At 37.1% G+C, this 16,134-nt stretch overlaps 1 long non-coding RNA gene across 3 annotated transcripts in view; it reads left to right on the top strand.

Annotated features, from left to right (window-relative positions):
- LOC140621526 (uncharacterized) overlaps positions 1-13,901 on the top strand; it is a 43,344-nt gene extending 29,443 nt beyond the window's left edge. For 2 of the 3 annotated variants that reach the window (XR_012021269.1, XR_012021270.1), the window contains 3 exons: positions 4,692-4,757; positions 12,991-13,091; positions 13,215-13,901. This is a non-coding gene — a long non-coding RNA (uncharacterized lncRNA). The remainder of the gene's footprint in view (positions 1-4,691; positions 4,758-12,990; positions 13,092-13,214) is intronic. The other variant, XR_012021271.1, reaches the window with a different exon arrangement.
- Positions 13,902-16,134: the final 2,233 nt, after the last annotated feature.

The following is a 16,134-nucleotide window of genomic DNA, read 5'->3' as shown; positions in this document are numbered from 1 at the left end:
CAGTGTTTCTTTACGCAATTATAAAGAAGAACAACATACATGGTTCTTAATTTTTCCTTTCCTTGCACAAAATTGGTTTGTTTTATATATATACATATTTTATATGATTTATATATTTTATAATATACATATATGCTGTTCCGCATCTTGGCTTATTAACTTAGCAGTATATATCCAGTATATATACCCTGGATATAATGTTATCAGAGAGTATTCTCATTCTTTTCAATAATAATAATTATATTTCAATGCACATTTTCAAGATGTGACTATTACAAACAATATCATAATGTCATTTGTTGAGTATAGGCATATCCACAAGATAGATTCCCAGAGGCAAAAATGCTAGGTCAATTTTTAATGAACTTGTGTGTGTATGTGTGCATGTACCATTCAGAAGATTTTCATTGTGGTGCAGTTGAAGTTATTAATTTATTTGTTGCCATTGACATAGTTTTAAGAAAACCTCCTTCACCCTGGTATCAAAAAGAAATTATCTCAAAAAAAAAATAAAGAAATTATCTCATGATTTTCCAGATTTTTATATTTTTGATTAGATATTTAAGTATTTGATTCATTTAGTTTATTTAAATATAGGGAATAAACTATGAATAACTTTATATATTTTTAACTTGTTATGATTGGCATTTGTTGCTATTGTTGTACCAGCTTGTCTAGAATAGTATGAATAGGAATGCTAGTTGTCAGTCTAGTTTTCTTGCTGATCTGAAAAGAATACTTTTTTTAAAAAGATTTTATTTATTTATTTATTTATTTATTTATTTATTTATTTATTTATGAGAGAGACAGAGAGAATGCACACACCAGGGAGAGGAGCAGAGGGAGAGGGAGAGAGAGAATCCCAGACTCCAAGCTAAGTGCAGAGCCAGAAAAGAGACCTGATCCCACAACCCTGAGATCATGACCTGAGCCAAAAGCAAATGTAAACTGAATGAGCCATCCAAGTGCTCTGAAGAAAATACTTTGAACATTTCACCATTAACTATAGTATCTGCAGAATGATATCTTATAGATATGATTTTTGAAGTTAAGAATGTTTATAATTTCATTTTGTCTTGTTTTATTTTATATCCATGAATTGATATTAAATTTTATTAAACACTTCCTTTGCATTTATTTATTAAAGTGACAATATACTTGAAGTCAATTTGAGGTTTCTTTATTTTTTGCATACCACCAGAAGCATAACTTTTAATTGAATGTCTGAAAATTAATAAGCTAAACATCTCTACTAAATGTTAGAAAAAAGAACAGAAAAAACAAACTAAAGAAAGATAAAGAAGTTAGCAAAAATTAATTGTCCCCCAAACATAATAATAGCAAAGATCAACAATAGCAACCAAGGCAAAAGTTGGTTCTTTCATTTCTTTTTATTGTAGTGTAATTAACATACAATATTATATTAGTTCCAAGTGTTGTTCTTTTCTATTATCCCATGTATACTAAGAAATTTGCACAAAATACAGCTATAAAAGACAAATGAAAATAGAAAGACACTTAGAGATAGAATAGAAGTACCTTACTACTGAATATATGGAACAGTATAAAAGCACAAGTTAAAGAAAGAAAGGGTTCCTGGAAATTCAAAGAATGTGATGGTAAAAATAAAAATAATAATTGAACAATAAAATTGAGGGAATTTCTCAGAAAATTAGATGATCAGTCCAGGAAGTCAAATGTCCCATTCAAGACAAGGAGAAGGGGGGGGAGAGGAAATATTAGAAAATAATATGACAAAATTCTTCAGAACCAAAGGACTTAGAACTCTAGATTTTAAAGAGGTCATCAAAAAACTAAGTGTGTTAAGTTAAAGAGTAATCCCATGAAGGCATTGACTAAAATTTCAGAACCCTAACATAAGGTTATATACAAAGGATGAGAAACTATAATGGCAAAGGACTTTCCAAAGGTAACATTGGGCACTGGAAGTCAACAGCATGATGCATTCAAAACTTGAACTGAAAATGTCTATCAAACTGATTCAATATCCAATCAGATCACTAAGTGAAAGTATAGATTGAAGCTATTTTTCAGTAGCACAAAATACTTTTTGAAATAACTTTGTTTGCTTCCTTTCTCTGCATCTTTTTTCAAGAAGCTATTTGCTTCAGCAAAACAAGAGTAAAACCAAAAAACAGAACATAGGATTCAGGAACTAAGTAATCTCATTGAAAAAGTAGGGAAGGGAGTTCCCCCAGATGATGCATGTACTTGTTTTTTTATCATTGCATTTTGGCGTTGTTTGCAAATTTCATGAATTATTAAGAATTCTACAATGGTATCTTTTGTATCTAGTTTTTATATAAATTCCAGAAACAGAACCATTCTGTGTAAAAACTCTCGCTACATGTTGTCTGATTGTTTCATGTCTTCTCATTACAGTTTACAAATCTGAGTGGGAATGGCTAGAGGGTGTCCACTTTTCCTCTTTTAATATTCTACAAGCTCCTGAAATTGACTGCTCAGTGGAAGAAGGTGAACTTTCTGGATAAGACAGGATAATTTTATCAGGGAGGTCACAAGATGTTACACTTCTAAGCAAGAACTTTCTGCAAGCTGTCAGGCTTGTTCAGTGACAAGCTCAAGAGCAAGGGGAACCCTCAGTTCCAACCATTTATTTTGGTCCACTTGTTCTTTTCATGTCTATGGTATTTTGGGAATATGCCCTACTTGGCGCCCCCAAAAATTTAAACAAATTAAACTCAGGTGTGGTTCAAAATCAGGTGTGCCATGTATCTCAAATTCACATACAACAGTTGGGAACTAGAAATGGCATGTTCATTTTTCTAACTGAAATTAAATATAGCTTTACACTCGAATAACAACATTTTAAAAGAAATCCAAACACCTAGTATCAAGGCCTGTGGCAATCACAAAGAAAATTTTATAAAGAAAATCTCTGCCTTTCTATTTAAAAAAAATCTCACCACCTGGCAACTAGCTCCTCTGTTGAGAGGGCTCAACATTCATCCATAGGATTCATCACAGAGAGTAAGTGTTCAAAGATAACATAAGCAAAAGGCCGAATAGAGATGTCCAGTTGAGAAAAAGTGCATAGTGTGGCTCTTGGTCATATGAGCCTGTGGTCTTCTGAGTAATCTCACACCCTTTGCTTTATATCGAATATTCTACAAATCTCAACGCTAATGAAAATGTCAATATGGGGATGCCCCATGTTGTGTTGCCCCGAGTTCAAGAAAAACAATTCTGACCTATCATTCATATACTTTCTCCTTCAGCATTTTGGACATATGGGGAAAATGTCAAATGAGTAGATAAAGATGACAAGCTGTAAAAATACATCTTTATTAGACCAACTCTACTGAATGAGGCAAATCATTGTAAATCGGTAAAAAAGAAAAAGGGGAGGGGGAAGTCTATATTTACAAATTTACAAAATAGTCCTAGCTCAATTCCTTTTTTTTTGCATGAAGCTGACATTTTATTTCTTTTTTATCCAAAATTAAATATATCAAATATATTAAAATTTCATAATATTGTAAAGAGTATGTGTGAGCCTGGCAATCTTTAATCTATCTTAGTATGTAAAGTTTAGATGAAATAGCAAGCCAGAATTTTCCATGCCCTACTCATAAGTCCACAGAAATAGGATCAAGGTGTATGATAAAGCTTCGAGCACACTTGAGTACAACCTAGTAATCCCTTGTGTTGGCAGTTTTTGGACAGTTATAACTCCCTTTAGATTTCATGAAGTGTTACATACTTTTGAGAGAAAGAAGGAGGCCATAATCATTTTTTGTCTCTTATCAGCAGATTCTCAGGTAATGCCTGCTCTATTGTCAGTGTGAGGAGGATTGGGGTGGCCCACCTTATACCGTCAGCATGGATGGGTACTGAATTCTCTTTTTCTTGAGAGGAATCTGTGGGATTAAACCTTTAGGATATAATGAATCAATTTAACTTTATACAGTTCTTATTTTGAACATTAATTTTTAAAACCAAATTATCACATATTTCTACTTTTCCATTATAGAGAAAAATAAAAATTTGAAGAGAGTTATTGAGGGAAAGGAACACAATAAAAATAGCAACACAGAAAAGGAACAAAAGAGAATTAAAATGAGAAAAACAGGGGGATCCCTGGGTGGCTCAGGGGTTTAGCGCCTGCCTTTGGCCCAGGGCGTGGTCCTGGAGTCCCAGGATTGAGTCCCACATTGGGCCCCCGGCATGGAGCCTGCTTCTCTCTGCCTGTGTCTCTGCCCCTCTCTCTCTCTCTCTCTCTCATTCTCTCTCTCTCTGTGTCTCTCGTGAATAAATAAAATCTTTTTAAAAAATGAGAAAAACAAATATACCACACCTTAGCTTAGTATCAAGACAAGTTCTAACTACACAGCCTAGAATCCAAAGTGAACAGGAAAATGTGACATATCATAACTCTCTCAGCTTTTTTTTTTTCTTTTTTTTTTTACTCTCTCAGCTCTTATGGTGAATTCAGTTCCTGGATCTCTGTGGCTTTACCAGGAAGTCCAAAGCTGCCATTAGAATATAGTCCAGTGAAGGTAGATATGTTATACACTCAGGCACTGTAATGAAATATGCAGCCATAACATGATATTTTGATCCAAAGGATTCACTTAAATTACTTAGAAAAATGGCCATACAGCTTGTCTCCTAAATTACCTTCTGGAAATGTCTTTTCTTTCCACCAGGACTTTGATAGAAGCTTTATGCCAGACCAAGCAGCAGGATAATTTCATCCAGGACTTGGATAATAGGTATGCTCTACTGTTAATTAGAGACAACAGTTTATATTTCTTGGGCTTGGAAAATGAGCCCTGTGTGAAATGCCAGGACAGGTGGACTGCCAGCATTCTGATAGGTACAGCCAGCTTCTCAGGAAGTAAATTATATCTCCTCCAGCTCCTGCATGCATGCTTGGGTAAGGACTTAAAGTTCCTCACCATGGAGCATGACAAACATGGTTTCACTCTGAAAAGGTTCACAGAATCCGTTGCCAGAAGCACATCAGCACAGCTGAAAAACGTCAGTAATACAACAGAGCAAGAATCAAGTTCTAAGAACGTGATCTACCCGTGTGCCTGCCAGACTAATTTACTACAAAAGGCAGTTTTATGAAGCCTGATCAAATAAATCATATAGAAAGAGTGATTTATACTGACTGCTTAAATGAATGCAGTGTGATAACACACACAAAAATATTTTTCCAAGACAGATTTTCAAAAGTAATGCTAATTAATGTTTTGGATACGAAAAAATAGCAAAGTCATTGTTTCTTCAGGTCGTTCCTATTTTATCGTAATGAAAACAAGCGGACAGCATACAGGAAAATACTATTCCTCATCCCTATTTTTAAGAGAATCAAATGATTGATTAAAACTGGTTTCAAGCGATTAGGATAGAAAATTTATATAAAATATCTTAATAAGGAGAGACCAAGGCACACACTTGCTTTTGGTTGTGGAATTTTACAAAATCTACAGACACACTAATTACATTGGTTATTTCATAGGAGTAACAGTTTTTACTGTTTTATTTTCCTACCAAAGTTCCACTACTTAAAACGTCTTTTTAAAAGATTTTATTTATTTATTCATAAAAGATACAGAGAGAGAGAGAGAGAGAGAGAGAGAGAGAGAGAGAGGCAGAGGGAGAATCCAGCTCCCCACAAGGAGCCAGATGTGGGACTCGATGTGAGACTCAATCCTGGACCTCAGGATCACTCCTTGAGCCAAAGGCAGATGCTCAACTGCTGAGCCACCCAGATGTCCCTAAAATGTCTTAAAACATAAGTTCTTTAAGGGGCAATGGAGACAGTCAATTGTATAAGTCAGTTTGGGCTGCCATAACAAAATACCATATACTAGGTGTCTTACACAAAAGAAATTGATTTCTCACAGTTCTGAAAGCAGAAAGTCAGAGACCAAGGTACCAGCATGATTGGGTTTGGGGAAGACTCTTATCCTGCCTTGCCACGTTGCCACCTTCTGGCTGTGTCCTCACATGGCAGAGAGAAAGAGAAAGACAGAGAGAGAGAGAGAGATAAAGCAAGCTCTCCAGACTCTTCTTATGAGGGCACTAATCCCATCATGAAGCCCCCACCCTCCTGACCTATTCTTGCTCTGATTACCTCCTGAAAGCCCCATGTCCAAGGGCTTTAACATAGGAATTTTAGGGGGACACAATCATTCAGTCCATAACACCTACCGAACTGAGATTCTAGGCAGAATTAGAATCAAAACCAAGTGATGGGAAGCAGGGAACCAGAAACAGAGGTGACTAGACAGGGAGAAGTACTTAAGAAGACTTCTGAAAAGAGAACTGATGAATTAAGACAGCTTGGTCAGTTAAGATTCTCTTCTGAGAGTAAAATCTATTTCTGGGTTTGGAGGAGACTTTAAGTCCTTTATGTCCAGGATACACTCCTAATCTAACTACCTGATTTGCAGGAGCTGAATGCCAGAGCTACTTCCCACTCTTTCGCTATGTATTCTTAATGTCTATGCATAGTCATGTGAATTTACTATTGACATGTATTATTCCAGAAACATCCTTATGTATTTTTTAATCTTTGTTTGGTATCCCCAACTAATATGAAGCTTCTTTAGGGCAGACTGTGCTGCTCATTTCCTATGTATATTTCTGATGAGGACATTAGTAGCCAGTTGCATCCTGTAACATAATATTACTTTTTAAATTATTTACCAAAATTCTTGCTCCCCTTTCATATTCTTTCTCATACTAGACCTCATTTTTCCCCAGCTTCACCTTCTTTAATAAATTCATCTTCCCTTTCTTCTACACGTCATTATAGCTTTCAAAATTCTCTCTACAAAACTCATATGTAGTTTACATTTAGCATCTGTATATACCACTTGAGATTTTCTTATACAGTGTTTTAAAGAAGAGTTTGGATTTTTTAAGATCAGGACTTTTTCTTTCATTTCTGGGAAGTCATAAATGGAATGACAAGCATTTTAATGCTGCCTTCTTTAGGACATACTATTCTTATGATGTGTTATGAAAAATTAAAATTTTGCCTTTGACTTTGTGGGTAATTTTGCCTTAATTATCATCACTAAATGTCATGAGAAAGTGTTAATTCCTGGCAGGCCATTCTCTTGAGAAAGTGATCGTTATGTGTCAAAAACAACAACAACAACAACAAAAAACAAAAAACACCGTTTTCATGTGTATATATTTCCTGTGTCCTCTCTGAGGCCTGGTTACCTTGAAAGAAACCAAAGCTTTTTTTTTTCTCTATTTTGCAATAGAGCTATGTCAAGACAAAAATCATAGTATTTTAGCCAAATATTTCTGTAATATTGTTCTGATTATAAGTAATATCTTCTCATTATGGAATATTTGGAAAATATGAAAACTATGCAATGAAAACTAAAAATCACTTGAAGCATAGATATAAATAGCATTAACCTTTTAGGGCATTTCCTTTTATTTTGTGTGTATAAATATATTTTACAAAATAATGTGTATTTATTTCCGTGTCTTGCCATTCTGCATAGCATTGTATTAATAGTGTGTTTCCATGTCATTAAAAATCTCAAGAGTATCATCTCTAATAGGTAGAAAATGCTCTATTGATGGTCTTTTTTTTTTTTTTTTTTGGTAAGAGCTTTATGGAGATATAATTTATATAATTATATTCATATAATTTGCCCATTTAGATAATTGAGTGTATCATACAAATATAAGTAAGTATATAAATTATATCTCAAGCTTCATTCATGCTATAGTGTATTATCAGTACTTCCTCCCTTTTTATGACTAAATAATATCCCATTGTTGTGACTCTGTTTTTAAGGTAGGTCTTTATAAGATAAGGACGTTCATTCTATGCTTGTCATGCTTGGTGAAATTTGCTTATGGAGTTTTACAAAGTAAAAAGAATCTTTTTTTTTTTCAACTTTTTCAAGTCAAATATATTGATTTTTTTATATTCTCAGATTTACTTTCTTCTCCATTCATTCAACAAGTATTTATTAACAGAATACAAAATATCAGGCTTTGTACAGCCCTTGTGAATACGATGTAAATAAAATCGATACAATTCTTGCCTTTACATTTCTGTGTTTATCCTACAAGTAAAGATATCATCAAAATTTAAAAACTGATCAGAACTATCAGCGCCCTCTAGCTGTAGTCCACCAGGAACAACCTGTAGTCAAAGCTGGGTTTACTGGTGCATTGGTTATGAGGGAGAAATACACGCCTGGTGAGTCATGGAACCTCTCAATGAAAGCGTGTCACGCGGGTTGTAGAATTGGGGGCTTATGTTTCATGATTTTGGAGAAGTTTCAAGAAAACATAGTTTTGCTCTGAATTAAGTGCTGTCAGAAAGTAAGTTACCTCAACATTTTTTTATGTAAAGGTAGGAGAATGAAGGTAAAGTTACAATTGGTAAAGAAATGCCAGTCTCTCAAGTAGCTAAAGGAGGAGGGTGTCTGGTCATTTTGTGATTTGGACAATGGTCTTGAGTTTTGGCTGTGCTCAGTCAGACATGATTCCATAAAATTCCATAAAAACAAGTAGCCTTGTTTTCCCTTTGCCCCATCACAGTCACAGAGTGGCCTTGTCTGATATGTTCTGTGACATTCTTTATATTCATCAGAACATCATGGCCCAACTGTTAGAGCCAGGCCAGCTCTGCTGAAGCCATCAAGGCTACTTTTGTCTTCTTAGTACCCTCTTTTGGCCAAGGGGAGACAAAATTAGCCTGCAGGACATGGATATACAATATTATTGTTATGATTGCCTGAATTTTCCCTATTAGGGGATTTTCTGGAGCAGATTGTCTATAGCTGGACTTGGGTTAGTCCTTTTTGCTCCCTTTGCTAGAGGAGGTGGAGGCGAACCATCTGATGTGACAATGACTGTACAATAACTCTTAAGATTCTGGAAAGGATCCACTGGCTAACTGTAACTCCCTTAATCACCAGTGGGAAAAGTGCTGATTAGTCTTTGTAAGACAACCTGAAACAAGAGTCTAAATTACCAAACCCAGGAAATGAAAATATGTCCCCACATTCATCTGGGTCTTTTCTACAGATCTGGTTGGCTTTTTTCCCCTAGTTATAGATTTTTTTACATGATATATAATATTTATGTAGGCATAACCAGATGTGTTTATCCTAAGCATAAACTGCCCTTTGGCTTAATAAAAGGAAATAAAATGCTATATAATTGAGCATGATAATGCGGGTTACTGAATTCAAGCTGTTTTGTTGGACCTACAGAGCAGAAGTTGCGTTCTCATAAACAACAGTCATTTACAGGGGTATAGAATCCAGTGGAAATTTAAGTATTAAATATCTCAACAGAAGTGAGCTGATGATTGGTCTCTTAAAATGGGAAACTTTTCAGAGTGGAGTGAAACAGCTGCTAAAAAGCTTTCTGGAATATCTCTGAAGAGAACAAACAATATTTCAGCCAAAAAGCCCCAGTGTTTTTCACTCCTGATGGACTACGTTTCTCTCGTAGGGTTGACAGGTCTGGCTATATAATTTGCCGGATCTAATGAAAATTGAAATAGCAACCCATTTGTTCAAAAAGTATTAAGAATTTCAAGATGGCAACAGCAAAACATTAAACCATCCTGAAATTCTCAAGGCAGTGCTACGTGAGACTACAAAAGTCACATGCCCATGAACTTTTGTAATAACTTCAGTAGAAATGTTTTATTGATGTTGGGTTAAGGTTCAATTTTTACAAGACTGAAATATAGGTTAATTTCATAAGATATTCACCAGGAGGAACCTATATAAGTGTATTTTGTGGGGTGCCTGGGTGGCTCAGTTGGTCAAGTGTCTGACTCTTGATCACAGGTCTTGATGTCAGGGTCATGAGTTCAAGTCCTGTGTCAGGCTCCACACCTTAAAAAAGCGGGAGGGTATTTTGGTGGCCATGAGAGTGCATGTTGCAGAACTCCAACTAGAGGGGGTAGAAGTGACCCAGGCTCCAGCTTCTGCTTTCCAAAATCTACCACCATGTTTGAATGGACACCATGCTTCCCATAGGTTGTTGCCAGCAAGTGAGTAAGCTCTTCAATGATACTAAGACAGTGCCAAACCTGGGGTGCAGAAAACTTCTATAGTGAGCAACTGTGCATTGTGGACACCCCAGTGGCTTTGCTGACTTCCTAGATTGCACAGTGGTCCAGGATGCTTTCATCCAACATTCTTATCTTCTCCTTCACTCAGGTTCAGAATTACCTGAGTGCTGATGGCTCTCCCAGGCTGTCCCTGCTTTCTCACCATTTTTTCTCACAGGTGTTTTTTTTTTTTTTTTTTAATCATTTGAACCTGCTTCTTCTTGGACTAACACAAATGGTACCAGATATAATCTGATAAAATAGTCAGTAAGAACAGGACTTGAGAATGGCTCACTCATTGCTCAGCAGAGCCACTTAGGAGGTCCCATGATCAGGGACGTGCAAGACTAAAATTAAACAACAAATTGCTGCCTCTTACATCCTCTATCAAAAGAAGGAAGCATAAAGTGTGGCAGGCCTCTTTGGGTTCTGTAGGTTATGTCCTGCATAACAAAGAAGGCTGCCAGCATTGAGTTAGGCCCAGAGCAGAAAAGGACACTAAAGCAGTCCTATGGTGTTGGAGGTATGGATGGGTGGTAGGAGAAGATGCAATATGGAACGTGTGATAAGCTCCAGGGGGAGAGTCACAACATAGGTTCCTGGGATCCTGAAACAAGGCCATTCCACCTATAGTAGGAATTATAGTGTTTGAGAAACGGCCTTTGGCATATCTCTGAGTCCTAGTAGAGATGGGACACTCAACTGTAGGATACCAGTATCTGTGTATTCAAAAATGCTCATGATGAGCTGAATCTGCTGGACTCACATCATAAATTCAGAGGATTCCAGCAGCAATCCATCATGAGATGAAAATAGTACATGTGGATTGAGTCCCAACAGGGTAGAATAGGCTGCAGGTAGCTCAGAACCGCCATGTTACCCAATGTCCTTCCCTTGACCTGCATGCATGGCCATATGAAGGGACCCATACAACCAGCTGAAAGACGAGGAAAAAGTCTAAGTTGGTTTATAGATGGACTTTCTCAGTTCATGGGTACAAGCCAAAAATGGATGGTAGCTGCCTTACAGATACATGTAGTGGTAGCCTTGAAAAATAGTAGAAAAAGAAATTCTTCCCAATAGAGCTATGAGCAGCATATTTAGTGATTCACTTTGTGTGCAAGGAAAAGTAGCCCAAAGTGAGACCAGGCATAGAGTTCCCTGCAGTGGCCAATAGTGCAGATGTCAGGTCAAGGACCTGGGAAGCAAAGGACTGGGAAAGTAGAGACAAGCAAGTCTATGGTAGAGGCCTGTGGATGACCTATGAGGGTGAGTACTAAATGGGAATTAAATGCTAATGCCCACCACTGGAAAAGCACTAAAACAACCTAAAAGACAAAATGACTTGGCCACGTTGTCAGTCCTTGTCGTTGACCACCGCAGTACTGCATGATGGCCAGAGCGGTCACAGTGGCAAAGATAGAGCCCAACAGCATGGAGTCTCACTAAAGTAGGTCAAGCTACTCCTGCCTCTGAATGCCCTACTCGTCAGCAAAGGAAACCAACACTAAGACCCTGATATATTAGCTTGCTAAAGGTACTATAGCAAAGTACCTCAAACTGAGTAGTTCAACCAACAGAAATTTATTGTCTCACAGTTCTGGAGGCTAAAAGACTGGGATCAAGATGTCAGCAGGGTTGGTTCCTTCTGAGGGCTGTGAGGAAAAATCTATTCCAAGACTCTCTCCCAACTCCTGGTGCTTTTATGGGCAATCTTTGGTGTTTCTTAGCTTATAGAAGCACTCACTGCTTTCCGCCTTCATCTTCACATAATTTTCTCTGCATTTCGTGTATCTATGTCCAATTTCTCCTTTTTATAAGGACACTGGGCATATTGGATTAAGAGCTCACCCTATTCAAGTATGACCCTATTCAACTAATTACATCTATAATGATCCTATTTCCAAAGATCACACACATCCTGATATACTAGGTAATAGGAATTAAACACATTAAACTTTCGGGGATACAATTTAACCCATAACACCCCAATATAGATTGGATCCCTTCCACCTTGGAGGCCAGTGGTTTGTCCTTATTAGGACAGGCACTACACTATTCAAATATGGATTTTCCTTTCCTGAGCAGAACCTTAGCTAGCATTCTTATCAGGGGGTGCTTATAGGATGCCTTTTTTCACAGCCAGGGAATTGCACATGGCATAGCCAATAAACCAGAGTATGGGAGTGCCTCATGACAACCCCCTGTGCCATCCAGAGACAGCTGGCCTCATAGAATACTGGAATAGCTCCTAAAGGTACAACTAAAGCTCTCCAGTTCTCAGAAATCACACTGAATAATGGAATGCCATTCTTTAGGACAGAGTATATCTATTATATCAGAGACTCCAAGAAGACTCAATCCATTCTGAGAATAAACAATTACCAGAATATCTCACAGTCCATTTGGTTCCTATCCATTTCTTATTTTAATAGTCTTATCAGAATTATGATGTGGCTGGGTAGGACCTGCCTTGCAAACATCCTCAGAAATGCTCTTAAAATTACCTCACCAATATTGAGTCAATATCACTGCTAGTTGAGCTGTGCTATTATGGATAATACCCCAAAGCATTTTTGCTACACTCCACTATTATTACGTCTAACTCCTTAGGTAATAGAAAAGCATATTGTTTTTTTAAACTTGTTTTCATAAGATTTTCTGCAGAAGTTAAGAAAAACTATAGCATTTGAAGTCATGGACTAGCCCCAAATCATACTTACTTTTAGTGTAAATAATTGCTCTTTTATCTTTTGCTAGCTGGCAGATCTGGGCATGGAAAATTAATTTCACCATTTGAACTGAGTTATTTTGGGGGAGTGACTTATATTTCAAGAGTAAATTCAGATCTGTTATAACATAACTTGCATGGCAATTTTCAGGTTTTCTTTTGAAGTTAAGCCATCACAAAACAAAACTAAATGAAGGATATTCAGGGGAGTCTCTACCGGGTCTCTGCAGGGCTTGGAGACTTTCCTAACAGGTGAGCAATCATGGCATTCTCCTTCTTCTGGTAAGAGAAAGGGAGTGGCTGGGCTTAGAGTTTTGTAGCAACGGGAAAGAAGGTGGCCAGCAGAGAAATTCTGAGTGTGCTTTGTCTGTGTAGGAAGTCCTTCATTTTAACGGAAAACCTAGAACTAAATCAGCTGAAGCTTTCACAAGATTTGTAACTGTTCTAAGATGAAGTGCACATGACTTGGCTATTGCATCTAATGAAGACTGAAATGGGCAAGTGGCTTTTGATGACTTCTGCGTGTTGACTCAATACCCTGTTACGGACTGAATGTCTATGCCCCTCCCAAAGTTTGTATGTTAAAGTCCTAACTGCCAGTGTGGCTGTATTCAGAATAGGGAAGTAGTCATGATTAAATGAGCTCATGGTGGGGGGACCCTAATCCAATAGGATTAATGTCCTTATAAAAAGAGACACTAGAGAGTTCCACTCTCTTTCTGTGCACAGGAACCAACAGAAGTCCATGAAAATACAGACTAGGATGGGGGCTCTCACCACAAACAGACCATGATAATTTCTTGATCTCAAACTTCCATCCTCCAGAACTGTGAGGAAATAAATTTCTATATTTTCAACCATCCAGTCTGTAGTATTTGTTATAGCAGCCGAAGCTGACTAACACAGTAGCCACCAACCTGCCTAGGTTTCTCATGACTAAAAATGAAAAGGATTTGTAAGTAAATAATCCTAACAACAAAGCATTTCCATAATCATTTATTGTACCACTCTTGCACTTAAACATGTTAAGAGTATTTGAGGAACATAAGTTACCTTTGCCAATCTGGGCATAAAGTAACTTAGTCATTTCACAGAAAAAAAAGACCCCAATTTTAATTTTAATTTAATTTGTTGCTTTTCTACATTATTTATTTAACAACTTGTGGTTAAAGATCTGTTTATATACTCTGTATGTATAAAGTATGCACAAATATAAATATGCATGAAAGTGATCAATTTAAAACATTCAACTTTATCTTTATTTTTTTAATTTTATTTTATTTTATTTATGATAGGCACACAGTGAGAGAGGGAAAGAGGCAGAGACACAGGCAGAGGGAGAAGCAGGCTCCATGCACCGGGAGCCCGACGTGGGATTTGATCCTCGGTCTCCGGGATCGCGCCCTGGGACAAAGGCAGGCGCCAAACCGCTGCGCCACCCAGGGATCCCTCAACTTTATCTTTAAAATATAATTAGCCAGGGTGCCTGGGTGGCTCAGGGGTTGAGCATCTGCCTTCAGCTCAGGGCGTGATCCTGGGTTCGAGTCCCACATCGGGCTCCCTGCAGGTAGCCTGCTTCTCCCTCTGCCTGTGTCTCTGCCTCTCTCCTTCTCTGTGTCTCTCACGAATAAATAAATAAAATCTTTAAAAATATATATAATTAACCCATCGTTATGTTGAGCAATACAAAATATATATCATATTCAATTTACCTTCCTGATAAATTATAACTTTTTTAATAAAAAAGAGAAAATCACATTCACTATTATGTACACATAATTCTACTTTTCCAGAGTGCCATTTATATTATATTTTTTGACTAAAGTATCAATGTTTTTTTTTTTTTCTCCAGAAACAACAGAAAACTGGAGGATTGGAGAAAAAAGAACAAGAATTATTTTGTCCTTTTTCTCCGTAAACAGACAAATCATGTCATTTGAATAATTTGAAGTACAACATATAAGTATACACATGAGTAAAATATGTTTCAGGGGCACCAGGGAGGCTCAGTGGTTGGGCATCTGCCTTTAGCTCAAGGCATGATCCCGGGGTCCTGGGATTGGGTTCCCCCAGGGAGCCTACTTCTCCCTCTGCCTATGTCTCTGCCTCTCTCTGAGTCTCTCATGAATAAATAAATAAAATATTTTAAAAATATATGTTTCAGAGGAATTTTCATACATTGTTAATTTATAGACCTTGGAAAAATAAGGATGAATTACAATTCCAACCAGTGTTTTGTATCTGTTTCTTACTTAGAAATTCTGCAGTCATCCAAAGATTATTTATTAATTAACTTAAGCATTCTTTGAAGACATCTCCAATAGAAACATATTTCAACCAAATATGTCCAAAATATTATCATTTGAACATGTAATCAATATAAAAATTATTAATGAAATAGTTTACATTCTCTTCATTCTTCTGTGCTAAGTCTTCAAAATCTGATGTATGTCTTACACTTACAGATTATATATGATCTAGCCACACTGCAAGTGTTCACTTAGGTAGCTTGAGGCTACCATACTGCACAGTGTAAGCCTTAAAGTTAGTAAGGATCTAGAAACTATATGTAGCTAATACATTAAGTGGTTAGGATTGGGAGCATTTCAATAATTTCATAAAATTAAATATTTTCAAAGGACATCTGCTATGATCATTTCATTTAGTTGAATACATTTTGATATATTTTTAAAATTTTAAAATCGAGAAGTGATGCATGGGTTAGGATCTTGAAGATCTATAAGAGGAAGTGGGTGTCACCAACCAGTGAAGGGAGAGAAGCAGACCCCAGGTGTGGAGAAAAAGCAAATGCAAAAAGCCTGCTGCAGCACTGACAAAGAGGTACGGAGATTGGAAAAGAAATTTGAGTGGAAGCAGCAGTATGGCCTGAAGCGAAAGTAAGGCAGGCGTGAAGCCATGCAGCACGAGGAGGTAAAATGGGCACAGAGGAACAGGCGGGTTTATGGACGGGCCATGCCTGTGAACTACATTTTTTATGTAAGTGTAATTTAAAACAAATCATACTGGAGAAGAGGAGAGAGTCAGGAAAAGCAATAGTGACTTGACCACATTTATACTTTGAAAACCTCATGCTGGGTGCATTAAGAAGGGCAGAGAGGGGATTGTAGCAATTTAGTGTAGGAGGCAGGGCAATAGCTTTAAGCAAGACTTGGTGATCACATAAGGGTTGGCTAAAATTAACAGTCAGGAAACAACAAATGTTGGTGAGGATTCAGCAACCCTCATACACTGTTGGTGGGAATGCAAGCTTGTACAGCCATTCTGAAAAACGGTG

Source organism: Canis lupus, chromosome 30 (assembly GCF_048164855.1).
Source record: "Canis lupus baileyi chromosome 30, mCanLup2.hap1, whole genome shotgun sequence".
NCBI lineage: Eukaryota > Metazoa > Chordata > Mammalia > Carnivora > Canidae > Canis > Canis lupus.
This window is presented reverse-complemented; position numbering and strand designations above follow the sequence as displayed.